Source organism: Pseudophryne corroboree, chromosome 3 (assembly GCF_028390025.1).
Source record: "Pseudophryne corroboree isolate aPseCor3 chromosome 3, aPseCor3.hap2, whole genome shotgun sequence".
In the NCBI taxonomy this organism is placed as follows: domain Eukaryota; kingdom Metazoa; phylum Chordata; class Amphibia; order Anura; family Myobatrachidae; genus Pseudophryne; species Pseudophryne corroboree.
This window is the reverse complement of record NC_086446.1, coordinates 331,253,149-331,266,939: the sequence shown is the minus strand read 5'-3', so window position 1 is coordinate 331,266,939 and position 13,791 is coordinate 331,253,149. Positions and strand designations below refer to the sequence as shown.

At 32.9% G+C, this 13,791-nt stretch overlaps 8 non-coding genes across 8 annotated transcripts; all 8 read right to left on the bottom strand.

Moving 5' to 3' along the window:
- Positions 1-469: 469 nt before the first annotated feature.
- Positions 470-541, bottom strand: TRNAP-AGG (transfer RNA proline (anticodon AGG)). The gene has a single exon. It is a non-coding gene; the product is annotated as a tRNA-Pro (tRNA).
- Positions 542-2,305: 1,764 nt separating this feature from the next.
- TRNAP-AGG (transfer RNA proline (anticodon AGG)) lies at positions 2,306-2,377 on the bottom strand. The gene has a single exon. It is a non-coding gene; the product is annotated as a tRNA-Pro (tRNA).
- Positions 2,378-8,735: 6,358 nt separating this feature from the next.
- On the bottom strand, positions 8,736-8,807 carry TRNAP-AGG (transfer RNA proline (anticodon AGG)). The gene has a single exon. It is a non-coding gene; the product is annotated as a tRNA-Pro (tRNA).
- An 849-nt stretch (positions 8,808-9,656) lies between these two features.
- Positions 9,657-9,728, bottom strand: TRNAP-AGG (transfer RNA proline (anticodon AGG)). Its single transcript has one exon. It is a non-coding gene; the product is annotated as a tRNA-Pro (tRNA).
- Positions 9,729-10,578: 850 nt separating this feature from the next.
- On the bottom strand, positions 10,579-10,650 carry TRNAP-AGG (transfer RNA proline (anticodon AGG)). The gene has a single exon. It is a non-coding gene; the product is annotated as a tRNA-Pro (tRNA).
- Positions 10,651-11,499: 849 nt separating this feature from the next.
- TRNAP-AGG (transfer RNA proline (anticodon AGG)) lies at positions 11,500-11,571 on the bottom strand. The gene has a single exon. It is a non-coding gene; the product is annotated as a tRNA-Pro (tRNA).
- An 850-nt stretch (positions 11,572-12,421) lies between these two features.
- On the bottom strand, positions 12,422-12,493 carry TRNAP-AGG (transfer RNA proline (anticodon AGG)). The gene has a single exon. It is a non-coding gene; the product is annotated as a tRNA-Pro (tRNA).
- Positions 12,494-13,343: 850 nt separating this feature from the next.
- On the bottom strand, positions 13,344-13,415 carry TRNAP-AGG (transfer RNA proline (anticodon AGG)). Its single transcript has one exon. It is a non-coding gene; the product is annotated as a tRNA-Pro (tRNA).
- Between the last annotated feature and the right edge of the window lie 376 nt (positions 13,416-13,791).

The following is a 13,791-nucleotide window of genomic DNA, read 5'->3' as shown; positions in this document are numbered from 1 at the left end:
ATATTTGGAAAGTTCAGTGCCAAGATTTAGGGGTTCCTATAGAGTTTGAACTTTTCTGATAGTTGGAACCTAAGACTTGTCTCATACTGTGTGAAACTTATGCATACAGACCAAGAAGAAAGAAAAAAACAAAAACCTGCAATTAATTGTTGACCTTTTTGTTTGTCAAAAAGAGCCTATTCTTTTAAGCCACTCATTGTTTCTTAGAAAAAAGCAAGGTAAGATAAAAACCTGCAATTTCATTTTGACAGTTTTTTATTTGTCAAAATGAGACTTCTTGAAGCCACTCAAGGTTACTTAGACAAAATGGAATCTACAGTATACCCGATATACCACCAAATGGTTGACAGTTTAATAAATATGCGTAAGTATATACTTTTTTAATGGATTGGCAAAAGCAAAATTCACTTGATGCTTTTGACATCAATAAGATAATGGAACCATGGGATTTAAAAGAACCTGAGAAGATGGACTCGTCCGGGATTTGAACCCGGGACCTCTCGCACCCTAAGCGGGAATCATACCCCTAGACCAACGAGCCAACTGTTAATGCTTTTTCATGTATACTAATAAAATTGGAAGTGAAACTGCTGGAATACATTAGTAAGTATTTTAAAATACTATCAGATAATAGAACTAAGCACTTTTAAAGAACCTGAGAAAACAGGCTTATCCAGGATATGAATCTGGGGCCTTTTGCACCAAAAGCAAAAATCAAACACCCAGACCAACAAGCCACAAGCTAAATAATTTCTTATACAGATTTTACCATTTTTAAAGTAAAACTCAAATTATTTAATTAAAAAATGCAATAAGCTGGAAAAAAAGATGTTACATTTTAAAAATACCATAACAATTTAAAAATGTATTGGTAGCATAGCTAAAATGTTTCCTTAAGGTAAATTTTTGTCCAAGTATGCATATTTGGAAAGTTCAGTGCCAAGATTTAGGGGTTCCTATAGAGTTTGAACTTTTATGATAGTTGGAACCTAAGACTTGTCTCATACTGTGTGCAACTTATGCATACAGACCAAGAAGAAAGAAAAAAAAAACCTGCAATTAATTGTTGACCTTTTTGTTTGTCAAAAAGAGCCTATTCTTTTAAGCCACTCATTGTTTCTTAGAAAAAAGCAAGGTAAGATAAAAACCTGCAATTTCATTTTGACAGTTTTTTATTTGTCAAAATGAGACTTCTTGAAGCCACTGAAGGTTACTTAGACAAAATGGAATCTACAGTATACCCAATATACCACCAAATGGTTGACAGTTTACTAAATATGCATAAGTATATAATTTTTTTATGGATTGGCAAAAGCAAAATTCACTTGATGCTTTTGACATCAATTAGATAATGGAACCATGGGATTTAAAAGAACCTGAGAAGATAGGCTCGTCCGGGATTTGAACCCGATACCTCTCGCACCCTAAGCGAGAATCATACCCCCAGACCAATGAGCCAACTGCTAATGCTTTTTCATGTATACTAATACAATTGGAAGTGAAACTGTTGGAATACATTAGTAAGTATTTTAAAATACTATCAGATAATAGAACTAAGCACTTTTAAAGAACCTGAGAAAACAGGCTTATCCAGGATATGAACCTGGTGCCTTTTCCACTCAAAGCAAAAATCATACACCCAGACCAACAAGCCACAAGTTATATAATTTCTTATTCTGATTTTACCATTTTTAAAGTAAAACTCAAATTATTTAATAAAAAAATGCAATAAGCTGGAAAAAAAGATGTTACATTTTAAAAATACCATAACAATTTAAAAATGTATTGGTAGCATAGCTAAAATGTTTCCTTAAGGTAAATTTTTGTCCAAGTATGCATATTTGGAAAGTTCAGTGCCAAGATTTAGGGGTTCCTATAGAGTTTGAACTTTTCCGATAGTTGGAACCTAAGACTTGTCTCATACTGTGTGCAACTTAAGCATACAGACCAAGAAGAAAGAAAAAACAAAAACCTGCAATTAATTGTTGACCTTTTTGTTTGTCAAAAAGAGCCTATTCTTTGAAGCCACTCATTGTTTTTTAGAAAAAAGCAAGGTAAGAGAAAAACCTGAAATTTCATTTTGACAGTTTTTAATTTGTCAAAATGAGACTTCTTTGAAGCCACTCAAGATTACTTAGACAAAATGGAATCTACAGTATACCCAATATACCACCAAATGGTAGACAGTTTACTAAATATGCATAAGTATATATTTTTTTATGGATTTTCAAAAGCAAAATTCACTTGATGCTTTTGACATCAATCAGATAATGTAACCATGGGATTTAAAAGAACCTGAGAAGATGGGCTCGTGCGGGATTTGAACCCGGGACCTCTCGCACCCTAAGCGAGAATCATACCCCTAGACCAACGAGCCAACTGTTCATGTATTTTTCATGTATACTAATGAAATTGGAAGTGAAACTGTTGGAATACATTAGTAAGTATTTTAAAATACTATCAGATAATAGAACTAAGCACTTTTAAAGAACCTGAGAAATCAGGCTTATCCAGGATATGAATCTGGGGCCTTTTGCACCCAAAGCAAAAATCATACACCCAGACCAACAAGCCACAAGCTAAATAATTTCTTATTCAGATTTTACCATTTTTAAAGTAAAGCTCAAATTATTTAATAAAAAAATGCAATAAGCTGGAAAAAAAGATGTTACATTTTAAAAATACCATAACAATTTAAAAATGTATTGGTAGCATAGCTAAAATGTTTCCTTAAGGTAAATTTTTGTCCAAGTATGCATATTTGGAAAGTTCAGTGCCAAGATTTAGGGGTTCCTATAGAGTTTGAACTTTTCTGATAGTTGGAACCTAAGACTTGTCTCATACTGTGTGCAACTTATGCATACAGACCAAGAAGAAAGAAAAAAACAAAAACCTGCAAATAATTGTTGACCTTTTTGTTTGTCAAAAAGAGCCTATTCTTTTAAGCCACTCATTGTTTCTTAGAAAAAAGCAAGGTAAGATAAAAACCTGCGATTTCATTTTGACAGTTTTTTATTTGTCAAAATGAAACTTCTTGAAGCCACTCAAGGTTACTTAGACAAAATGGAATCTACAGTATACCCGATATACCACCAAATCGTTGACAGTTTAATAAATATGCGTAAGTATATACTTTTTTAATGGATTGGCAGAAGCAAAATTCACTTGATGCTTTTGACATCAATAAGATAATGGAACCATGGGATTTAAAAGAACCTGAGCTCATCCGGGATTTGAACCCCAGACCTCTCGCACCCTAAGCAAGAATCTTACCCCTAGACCAACGAGCCAACTGTTAATGCTTATTCATGTATACTAATAAAATTGGAAGTGAAACTGTTGGAATACATTAGTAAGTATTTTAAAATACTATCAGATAATAGAACTAAGCACTTTTAAAGAACCTGAGAAAACAGGCTTATCCAGGATATGAATCTGGGGCCTTTTGCACCCACAGCAAAAATCATACACCCAGACCAACAAGCCACAAGCTAAATAATTTCTTATTCAGATTTTACCATTTTTAAAGTAAAGCTCAAATTATTTAATAAAAAAAATGCAATAAGCTGGAAAAAAAGATGTTACATTTTAAAAATACCATAACAGTTTAAAAATGTATTGGTAGCATAGCTAAAATGTTTCCTTAAGGTAAATTTTTGTCCAAGTATGCATATTTGGAAAGTTCAGTGCCAAGATTTAGGGGTTCCTATAGAGTTTGAACTTTTCTGATAGTTGGAACCTAAGACTTGTCTCATACTGTGTGCAACTTAAGCATACAGACCAAGAAGAAAGAAAAAAACAAAAACCTGCAATTAATTGTTGACCTTTTTGTTTGTCAAAAAGAGCCTATTCTTTTAAGCCACTCATTGTTTCTTAGAAAAAAGCAAGGTAAGAGAAAAACCTGTAATTTCATTTTGACAGTTTTTAATTTGTCAAAATGAGACTTCTTTGAAGCCACTCAAGGTTACTTAGACAAAGTGGAATCTACAGTATACCCAATATACCACCAAATGGTTGACAGTTAACAAAATATGCTTAAGTATATACTTTTTTGATGGATTGGCAAAAGCAATATTCACTTGATGCTTTTGACATCAATCAGATAATGGAACCATGGGATTTAAAAGAACCTGAGAAAATGAGCACGTCCGGGATTTGAACCCGGGACCTCTCGCACCCTAAGCAAGAATCATACCCCTAGACCAACGAGCCAACTGTTCATGTATTTTGATGCATACTAATGAAATTGGAAGTGAACCTGTTGGAATACATTAGTAAGTATTTTAAAATACTATCAGATATTAGAACTAAGCACTTTTAAAGAACCTAAGAAAACAGGCTCATCCAGGATATGAACCTGGGGCCTTTTGCACCCAAAGCAAAAATCATACACCCAGACCAACAAGCCACAAGCTAAATAACTTCTTATTCAGATTTTACCATTTTTAAAGTAAAGCTCAAATTATTTAATAAAAAAATGCAATAAGCTGGAAAAAAAGATGTTACATTTTAAAAATACCATAACAATTTAAAAATGTATTGGTAGCATAGCTAAAATGTTTCCTTAAGGTAAATTTTTGTCCAAGTATGCATATTTGGAAAGTTCAGTGCCAAGATTTAGGGGTTCCTATAGAGTTTGAACTTTTCTGATAGTTGGAACCTAAGACTTGTCTCATACTGTGTGCAACTTAAGCATACAGACCAAGAAGAAAGAAAAAAACAAAAACCTGCAATTAATTGTTGACCTTTTTGTTTGTCAAAAAGAGCCTATTCTTTTAAGCCACTCATTGTTTCTTAGAAAAAAGCAAGGTAAGAGAAAAACCTGTAATTTCATTTTGACAGTTTTTAATTTGTCAAAATGAGACTTCTTTGAAGCCACTCAAGATTACTTAGACAAAATGGAATCTACAGTATACCACCAAATGGTAGATAGTTTACTAAATATGCATAAGTATATACTTTTTTATGGATTTTCAAAAGCAAAATTCACTTGATGCTTTTGGCATCAATAAGATAATGGAACCATGGGATTTAAAAGAACCTGAGAAGATGGGCTCGTCTGGGATTTGAACCCGGGACCTCTCGCACCCTAAGCGAGAACCATAACCCTAGACCAACGTGCCAACTGTTAATGCTTTTGCATGTATACTAATAAAATTGGAAGTGAAACTGTTGGAATACATTAGTAAGTATTTTAAAATACTATCAGATAATAGAACTAAGCACTTTTAAAGAACCTGAGAAAACAGGCTTATCCAGGATATGAATCTGGGGCCTTTTGCACCCAAAGCAAAAATCATACACCCAGACCAACAAGCCACAAGCTAAATAATTTCTTATTCAGATTTTACCATTTTTAAAGTAAAGCTCAAATTATTTAATAAAAAAATGCAATAAGCTGGAAAAAAAGATGTTACATTTTAAAAATACCATAACAATTTAAAAATGTATTGGTAGCATAGCTAAAATGTTTCCTTAAGGTAAATTTTTGTCCAAGTATGCATATTTGGAAAGTTCAGTGCCAAGATTTAGGGGTTCCTATAGAGTTTGAACTTTTATAATAGTTGGAACCTAAGACTTGTCTCTTACTGTGTGCAACTTAAGCATACAGACCAAAAAGAAAGAAAAAAAACAAAAACCTGCAATTAATTGTTGACCTTTTTGTTTGTCAAAAAGAGCCTATTCTTTTAAGCCACTCATTGTTTCTTAGAAAAAAAAGCAAGGTAAGAGAAAAACCTGTAATTTCATTTTGACAGTTTTTAATTTGTCAAAATGAGACTTCTTTGAAGCCACTCAAGGTTACTTAGACAAAGTGGAATCTACAGTATACCCAATATACCACCAAATGGTTGACAGTTAACTAAATATGCTTAAGTATATACTTTTTTGATGGATTGGCAAAAGCAATATTCACTTGATGCTTTTGACATCAATCAGATAATGGAACCATGGGATTTAAAAGAACCTGAGAAAATGGGCACGTCCGGGATTTGAACATGGGACCTCTCGCACCCTAAGCGAGAATCATACCCCTAGACCAACGAGCCAACTGTTCATGCATTTTGATGCATACTAATGAAATTGGAAGTGAACCTGTTGGAATACATTAGTAAGTATTTTAAAATACTATCAGATATTAGAACTAAGCACTTTTAAAGAACCTAAGAAAACAGGCTCATCCAGGATATGAACCTGGGGCCTTTTGCACCCAAAGCAAAAATCATACACCCAGACCAACAAGCCACAAGCTAAATAATTTCTTATTCAGATTTTACCATTTTTAAAGTAAAACTCAAATTATTTAATAAAAAAATGCAATAAGCTGGAAAAAAAGATGTTACATTTTAAAAATACCATAACAATTTAAAAATGTATTGGTAGCATAGCTAAAATGTTTCCTTAAGGTTAATTTTTGTCCAAGTATGCATATTTGGAAAGTTCAGTGCCAAGATTTAGGGGTTCCTATAGAGTTTGAACTTTTCTGATAGTTGGAACCTAAGACTTGTCTCATACTGTGTGCAACTTAAGCATACAGACCAAGAAGAAAGAAAAAACAAAAACCTGCAATTAATTGTTGACCTTTTTGTTTGTCAAAAAGAGCCTATTCTTTGAAGCCACTCATTGTTTTTTAGAAAAAAGCAAGGTAAGAGAAAAACCTGAAATTTCATTTTGACAGTTTTTAATTTGTCAAAATGAGACTTCTTTGAAGCCACTCAAGATTACTTAGACAAAATGGAATCTACAGTATACCCAATATACAACCAAATGGTTGACAGTTTACTAAATATGCATAAGTATATATTTTTTTATGGATATTCAAAAGCAAAATTCACATGATGCTTTTGGCATCAATAAGATAATGGAACCATGGGATTTAAAAGAACCTGAGAAGATGGGCTCGTCCGGGATTTGAACCCGGGACCTCTCGCACCCTAAGCGAGAATCATAACCCTAGACCAACGTGCCAACTGTTAATGCTTTTGCATGTATGCTAATAAAATTGGAAGTGAAACTGTTGGAATACATTAGTAAGTATTTTAAAATACTATCAGATAATAGAACTAAGCACTTTTAAAGAACCTGAGAAAACAGGCTTATCCAGGATATGAATCTGGGGCCTTTTGCACCCAAAGCAAAAATCATACACCCAGACCAACAAGCCACAAGCTAAATAATTTCTTATTCAGATTTTACCATTTTTAAAGTAAAGCTCAAATTATTTAATAAAAAAATGCAATAAGCTGGAAAAAAAGATGTTACATTTTAAAAATACCATAACAATTTAAAAATGTATTGGTAGCATAGCTAAAATGTTTCCTTAAGGTAAATTTTTGTCCAAGTATGCATATTTGGAAAGTTCAGTGCCAAGATTTTGGGGTTCCTATAGAGTTTGAACTTTTCTGATAGTTGGAACCTAAGACCTTGTCTCTTACTGTGTACAATTTAAGCATACAGACCAAGAAGAAAGAAAAAAAACAAAAACCTGCAATTAATTGTTGACCTTTTTGTTTGTCAAAAAGAGCCTATTCTTTTAAGCCACTCATTGTTTCTTAGAAAAAAGCAAGGTAAGATAAAAACCTGCAATTTCATTTTGACAGTTTTTTATTTGTCAAAATGAGACTTCTTGAAGCCACTCAAGGTTACTTAGACAAAATGGAATCTACAGTATACCCAATATACCACCAAATGGTTGACAGTTTACTAAATATGCATAAGTATATACTTTTTTGATGGATTGGCAAAAGCAAAATTCACTTGATGCTTTTGACATCAATAAGATAATGGAACCATGGGATTTAAAAGAACCTGAGAAGATGGGCTCGTCCGGGATTTGTACCCGGGACCTCTCGCACCCTAAGCGACAATCATACCCCTAGACCAATGAGCCAACTGCTAATGCTTTTTCATGTATACTAATACAATTGGAAGTGAAACTGTTGGAATACATTAGTAAGTATTTTAAAATACTATCAGATAATAGAACTAAGCACTTTTAAAGAACCTGAGAAAACAGGCTAATCCAGGATATGAACCTGGTGCCTTTTCCACTCAAAGCAAAAATCATACACCCAGACCAACAAGCCACAAGTTATATAATTTCTTATTCAGATTTTACCATTTTTAAAGTAAAACTCAAATTATTTAATAAAAAAATGCAATAAGCTGGAAAAAAAGATGTTACATTTTAAAAATACCATAACAATTTAAAAATGTATTGGTAGCATAGCTAAAATGTTTCCTTAAGGTAAATTTTTGTCCAAGTATGCATATTTGGAAAGTTCAGTGCCAAGATTTAGGGGTTCCTATAGAGTTTGAACTTTTCTGATAGTTGGAACCTAAGACTTGTCTCATACTGTGTGCAAATTAAGCATACAGACCAAGAAGAAAGAAAAAACAAAAACCTGCAATTAATTGTTGACCTTTTTGTTTGTCAAAAAGAGCCTATTCTTTGAAGCCACTCATTGTTTTTTAGAAAAAAGCAAGATAAGAGAAAAACCTGTAATTTCATTTTGACAGTTTTTAATTTGTCAAAATGAGACTTCTTTGAAGCCACTCAAGATTACTTAGACAAAATGGAATCTACAGTATACCCAATATACCACCAAATGGTAGACAGTTTACTAAATATGCATAAGTATATATTTTTTTATGGATTTTCAAAAGCAAAATTCACTTGATGCTTTTGACATCAATCAGATAATGGAACCATGGGATTTAAAAGAATATGAGAAGATGGGCTCGTCCGGGATTTGAACCCGGGACCTCTCGCACCCTAAGCGAGAATCATACCCCTAGACCAACGAGCCAACTGTTCATGCATGTTTCATGTATACCAATGAAATTGGAAGTGAAACTGTTGGAATACATTAGTAAGTATTTTAAAATACTATCAGATAATAGAACTAAGCACTTTTAAAGAACCTGAGAAAACAGGCTTATCCAGGATATGAATCTGGGGCCTTTTGCACCCAAAGCAAAAATCATACACCCAGACCAACAAGCCACAAGCTAAATAATTTCTTATTCAGATTTTACCATTTTTAAAGTAAAGCTCAAATTATTTAATAAAAAAATGCAATAAGCTGGAAAAAAAAATGTTACATTTTAAAAATACCATAACAATTTAAAAATGTATTGGTAGCATAGCTAAAATGTTTCCTTAAGGTAAATTTTTGTCCAAGTATGCATATTTGGAAAGTTCAGTGCCAAGATTTAGGGGTTCCTATAGAGTTTGAACTTTTCTGATAGTTGGAACCTAAGACTTGTCTCATACTGTGTGCAACTTATGCATACAGACCAAGAAGAAAGAAAAAAACAAAAACCTGCAAATAATTGTTGACCTTTTTGTTTGTCAAAAAGAGCCTATTCTTTTAAGCCACTCATTGTTTCTTAGAAAAAAGCAAGGTAAGATAAAAACCTGCAATTTCATTTTGACAGTTTTTTATTTGTCAAAATGAGACTTCTTGAAGCCACTCAAGGTTACTTAGACAAAATGGAATCTACAGTATACCCGATATACCACCAAATGGTTGACAGTTTAATAAATTTGCGTAAGTATATACTTTTTTAATGGATTGGCAAAAGCAAAATTCACTTGATGCTTTTGACATCAATAAGATAATGGGACCATGGGATTTAAAAGAACCTGAGAAGATGGACTCGTCCGGGATTTGAACCCGGGACCTCTCGCACCCTAAGCGAGAATCATACCCCTAGACCAACGAGCCAACTGTTAATGCTTTTTCATGTATACTAATAAAATTGGAAGTGAAACTGCTGGAATACATTAGTAAGTATTTTAAAATACTATCAGATAATAGAACTAAGCACTTTTAAAGAACCTGAGAAAACAGGCTTATCCAGTATATGAATCTGGGGCCTTTTGCACCCAAAGCAAAAATCATACACCCAGACTAACAAGCCACAAGCTAAATAATTTCTTATTCAGATTTTACCATTTTTAAAGTAAAGCTCAAATTATTTAATAAAAAAATGCAATAAGCTGGAAAAAAAGATGTTACATTTTAAAAATACCATAACAATTTAAAAATGTATTGGTAGCATAGCTAAAATGTTTCCTTAAGGTAAATTTTTGTCCAAGTATGCATATTTGGAAAGTTCAGTGCCAAGATTTAGGGGTTCCTATAGAGTTTGAACTTTTCTGATAGTTGGAACCTAAGACCTTGTCTCTTACTGTGTGCAACTTATGCATACAGACCAAGAAGAAAGAAAAAAAACAAAAACCTGCAATTAATTGTTGACCTTTTTGTTTGTCAAAAAGAGCCTATTCTTTTAAGCCACTCATTGTTTCTTAGAAAAAAGCAAGGTAAGATAAAAACCTGCAATTTCATTTTGACAGTTTTTTATTTGTCAAAATGAGACTTCTTGAAGCCACTCAAGGTTACTTAGACAAAATGGAATCTACAGTATACCCAATATACCACCAAATGGTTGACAGTTTACTAAATATGCATAAGTATATACTTTTTTGATGGATTGGCAAAAGCAAAATTCACTTGATGCTTTTGACATCAATCAGATAATGGAACCATGGGATTTAAAAGAATCTGAGAAGATGGGCTCGTCCGGGATTTGAACCCGGGCCCTCTCGCACCCTAAGCGAGAATCATACCCCTAGACCAACGAGCCAACTGTTCATGCATTTTTCATGTATACTAATGAAATTGGAAGTGAAACTGTTGGAATACATTAGTAAGTATTTTAAAATACTATCAGATAATAGAACTAAGCACTTTTAAAGAACCTGAGAAAACAGGCTTATCCAGGATATGAATCTGGGGCCTTTTGCACCCAAAGCAAAAATCATACACCCAGACCAACAAGCCACAAGCTAAATAATTTCTTATTCAGATTTTACCATTTTTAAAGTAAAGCTCAAATTATTTAATAAAAAAATGCAATAAGCTGGAAAAAAAGATGTTACATTTTAAAAATACCATAACAATTTAAAAATGTATTGGTAGCATAGCTAAAATGTTTCCTTAAGATAAATTTTTGTCCAAGTATGCATATTTGGAAAGTTCAGTGCCAAGATTTAGGGGTTCCTATAGAGTTTGCACTTTTCTGATAGTTGGAACCTAAGACTTGTCTCATACTGTGTGCAACTTATGCATACAGACCAAGAAGAAAGAAAAAAACAAAAACCTACAAATAATTGTTGACCTTTTTGTTTGTCAAAAAGAGCCTATTCCTTTAAGCCACTCATTGTTTCTTAGAAAAAAGCAAGGTAAGATAAAAACCTGCAATTTCATTTTGACAGTTTTTTATTTGTCAAAATGAGACTTCTTGAAACCACTCAAGGTTACTTAGACAAAATGGAATCTACAGTATACCCGATATACCACCAAATGGTTGACAGTTTAATAAGTATGCGTAAGTATATACTTTTTTAATGGATTGGCAAAAGCAAAATTCACTTGATGCTGTTGACATCAATAAGATAATGGAACCATGGGATTTAAAAGAACCTGAGAAGATGGACTCATCCAGGATTTGAACCCGGGATCTCTCGCACCCTAAGCGAGAATCATACCCCTAGACCAACGAGCCAACTGTTAACGCTTTTTCATGTATACTAATAAAATTGGATGTGAAACTGTTGGAATACATTAGTAAGTATTTTAAAATACTATCAGATAATAGAACTAAGCACTTTTAAAGAACCTGAGAAAACAGGCTTATCCAGGATATGAATCTGGGGCCTTTTGCACCCAAAGCAAAAATCATACACCCAGACCAACAAGCCACAAGCTAAATAATTTCTTATTCAGATTTTACCATTTTTAAAGTAAAACTCAAATTATTTAATTAAAAAATTCAATAAGCTGGAAAAAAAGATGTTACATTTTAAAAATACCATAACAATTAAAAAATGTATTGGTAGCATAGCTAAAATGTTTCCTTAAGGTAAATTTTTGTCCAAGTATGCATATTTGGAAAGTTCAGTGCCAAGATTTAGGGGTTCCTATAGAGTTTGAACTTTTCTGATAGTTGGAACCTAAGACCTTGTCTCTTACTGTGTGCAACTTAAGCATACAGACCAAGAAGAATGAAAAAAAACAAAAACCTGCAATTAATTGTTGACCTTTTTGTTTGTCAAAAAGAGCCTATTCTTTTAAGCCACTCATTGTTTCTTAGAAAAAAGCAAGGTAAGATAAAAACCTGCAATTTCATTTTGACAGTTTTTTATTTGTCAAAATGAGACTTCTTGAAGCCACTCAAGGTTACTTAGACAAAATGGAATCTACAGTATACCCAATATACCACCAAATGGTTGACAGTTTACTAAATATGCATAAGTATATACTTTTTTGATGGATTGGCAAAAGCAAAATTCACTTGATGCTTTTGACATCAATCAGATAATGGAACCATGGGATTTAAAAGAATCTGAGAAGATGGGCTCGTCCGAGATTTGAACCCGGGCCCTCTCGCACCCTAAGCGAGAATCATACCCCTAGACCAACGAGCCAACTGTTCATGCTTTTTTCATGTATACTAATAAAATTGGAAGTGAAACTGTTGGAATACATTAGTAAGTATTTTAAAATACTATCAGATAATAGAACTAAGCACTTTTAAAGAACCTGAGAAAACAGGCTTATCCAGGATATGAATCTGGGGCCTTTTGCACCCAAAGCAAAAATCATACACCCAGACCAACAAGCCACAAGCTAAATAATTTCTTATTCAGATTTTACCATTTTTAAAGTAAAGCTCAAATTATTTAATAAAAAAAATGCAATAAGCTGGAAAAAAAGATGTTACATTTTAAAAATACCATAACAATTTAAAAATGTATTGGTAGCATAGCTAAAATGTTTCCTTAAGGTAAATTTTTGTCCAAGTATGCATATTTGGAAAGTTCAGTGCCAAGATTTAGGGGTTCCTATAGAGTTTGAACTTTTCTGATAGTTGGAACCTAAGACTTGTCTCATACTGTGTGCAACTTATGCATACAGACCAAGAAGAAAGAAAAAAACAAAAACCTACAAATAATTGTTGACCTTTTTGTTTGTCAAAAAGAGCCTATTCCTTTAAGCCACTCATTGTTTCTTAGAAAAAAGCAAGGTAAGATAAAAACCTGCAATTTCATTTTGACAGTTTTTTATTTGTCAAAATGAGACTTCTTGAAGCCACTCAAGGTTACTTAGACAAAATGGAATCTACAGTATACCCGATATACCACCAAATGGTTGACAGTTTAATAAGTATGCGTAAGTATATACTTTTTTAATGGATGGGCAAAAGCAAAATTCACTTGATGCTGTTGACATCAATAAGATAATGGAACCATGGGATTTAAAAGAACTTGAGAAGATGGGCTCGTCCGGGATTTGAACCCGGGACCTCTCGCACCCTAAGCGAGAATCATAACCCTAGGCCAACGAGCCAACTGTTAATGCTTTTACATGTATACTAATAAAATTGGAAGTGAAACTGTTGGAATACATTAGTAAGTATTTTAAAATACTATCAGATAATAGAACTAAGCACTTTTAAAGAACCCGAGAAAACTGGCTTATCCAGGATATGAATCTTGGGCCTTTTGCACCCAAAGCAAAAATCATGCACCCAGACTAACAAGCCACAAGCTAAATAATTTCTTATTCAGATTTTACCATTTTTAAAGTAAAGCTCAAATTATTTAATTAAAAAAATGCAATAAGCTGGAAAAAAAGATGTTACATTTTAAAAATACCATAACAATTTAAAAATGTATTGGTAGCATAGCTAAAATGTTTCCTTAAGGTAAATTTTTGTCCAAGT